Genomic DNA, 2,403 nt, shown 5'->3' on the forward strand with positions numbered 1-2,403 from the left:
CATGGAGAACATATAGATGTTTGTAGGATTTTGAACTGTGTATAATTCCTCATAGATTGTTAATTCTACAGCAATACAATGAAAGCGGATGGATTTTCACAATTCTCGTGGAATTTGCTTTGGCACCTGCTGCGCATTTGTACACCCTTACCGCTCTATCAATTTTGTCTACCTCCGCACTCCTCTTTGCCCTAAGACTCGAAAGACTCGTTTTAGAGGGTGAGCACACTGAAATCATGGAGGATGGACTAATTTATGTAATGTGCGGAAGGTTACCAGGTCAGGTGAGGTCAATGAAATTGATGGGCGGCAATTTGCTCGTTTTGGATGGCGAAGATGAATCCAAGAAGGTGGATTCCCTCCAAAAGAGGGTGGGAGTTGCTTAGTATTTTCTACAGTTCAGCATAGAAGTGTAATTCCCACAGAAATGCTGCGTCGCAGACTCTGAAAAGCTGCACAGACACTACACAAAGAAAAAAACACTTATCCAAGACCATAAACCCTAAAAACGGTCAAAGGTAAAACCAATTTTCTCCAAGGAAGCTCATTTTCACATGCATTCTCCTAAAACAATATTAACCAAAAAAAAGGACTATATGTGTGTGCACAAAACACACTGAATTGTCTTCTTGCCCTTTATAAATAACATTACTCGACGCAGTAGTTAGGTTTGCCCTGCAGCAATACATACCTCTTTGTCACCACGTTTCTCTGGAAGTGGCTCTCAACCTGCTGAGGTGCTCAAGAATGCACCCGTTGATCCTGTGATTTGGTATCAATAGTAAAGCTCTGAACTCTGACCCTGCAAGGTATCTCTCCATTAGTTTTAAAGGAAAGACGCTACAGCCTAGTCCTCTATAACTTGCCTAAGGCTGTGATCCCCTCACCTTGTGCTTTCTGTCCACAGTACAAGCCACAGGTCACTGTTTACACAGGGTTAGAGTGTGGCTCCTGAGACATCTGTATTTTTTCAGGGTTTTTTTTGTGTAAATGTGTATGCCCGGAATGTACAGTGGAGGATGATGTCAGATAGCTGTTTATAGTCACCAAGCTGAACAGCCCAGGTATTTGATTCAACCACCGAGCTAGGAACGTGAATATTTATAGTGTACTGTTCACATATTTTAAAGAGCAAATGGTTTTATGACTCAAGGTCAGCCTGTCAATGGGAGAAGAGAAATTAATTGCACTGAGGAAAAAAATGCTGTGATTACATAACTGCGGGGAATGTGTTGCATACATAGAGTGCCTCCTTAAACAAATATATGCATATCAAAATCTAACAAAAAGAACCAGAGAAATAGATTTTGCTCTTTTGATTTTAAGAAAAGTTTACAAATAAGGCCCTTTTAATGATAGCAAATGACGTTTTAGATTACAGCAACATCTATACTACCCGTTTACTACTGCATAGCAGCAGTGCTGGTAGCAGGTAGAATTAAGAAGGAAGGGTCAGTAAACATAGTTCATTGTTTCCTCCCACAAATCAGACAATCGTTGTCAGTGCCTGGAGAACCCTAGAGTTTGGTCTTCATTTCTCCTAAGCACCTACACATGTGCCTCAGTTAACTGGCTGCTCAGATGCACCTTTAGTTGTGGTCTGAGCTGTAAACCATTAAAAACCGAGCACAACTTATTGAAATGTGTAAAAATTGCTTTTGGAGGAGGTTCTCTCATTATGGTGTACAAGAATAACTTAGATCCCTAAAAAAACAAAAAACACATTTCGATTCAATAGGAAGTCACAACACTTCTACTTCTTCTTTGTAAGGAATTCCTTCTGCCCCTTCTCGCCAAATCTGCGAACCCTGTAAATGGTCTCCAGCTGTTTCTCAATTGTTTTAATAATGTCCACCTCATCGGGAATGTGAACATGGTGGACGTTCCGGCCTCTCACTAACAGGTCATCCAGCTCGGAACATGTTCCTTCCGGTCTGTGAAGGTCACCTCTGCATGTTCATGAAGGCGTCCACATTGATGACGCGCCCCTTTGTGGTGCTCTTGTCCTGTAGCTCCACAGTGGTGACAAGCCTGTGAATGTCTTGCAGCAGTATTATAAGGCTGTTCTCTGCAATAGTCCGTTCCTTGTTGGAGTGAGTGACTTCCATTGTAGGGCAGCAAAGCTCGCTCATCCTGAGTTGGCAATATCAGCCTTGGTGGGGTTTCAAGATCGCTCACCCGTCAGTCTCTCTTCTTCCTCCTAGGAATGAGCTTGCAGCATGGTCGTAAAAATATGCCGATATGACAAACACTGCCAGATGATAGGTATTACCATTTTGAACAAACACGCTGTGCGAGCTCCCTCTCCTTGTTTAAACACTGCCAGATCCCAACTTCTCAGAAAGAGCAAATCCGTATCCCGCGCCACCATTATTTATAGGCAGAATATGTCATGGAAGCTCG

At 42.4% G+C, this 2,403-nt stretch overlaps 1 pseudogene; it reads right to left on the reverse strand.

The window, feature by feature from the left end:
- Positions 1 to 1,753: 1,753 nt before the first annotated feature.
- On the reverse strand, positions 1,754 to 2,108 carry LOC147716683 (U7 snRNA-associated Sm-like protein LSm10; annotated as a pseudogene).
- Between the last annotated feature and the right edge of the window lie 295 nt (positions 2,109 to 2,403).

The sequence above is a fragment of the Lissotriton vulgaris genome, chromosome 5 (assembly GCF_964263255.1).
Source record: "Lissotriton vulgaris chromosome 5, aLisVul1.2, whole genome shotgun sequence".
In the NCBI taxonomy this organism is placed as follows: Eukaryota; Metazoa; Chordata; class Amphibia; order Caudata; family Salamandridae; genus Lissotriton; species Lissotriton vulgaris.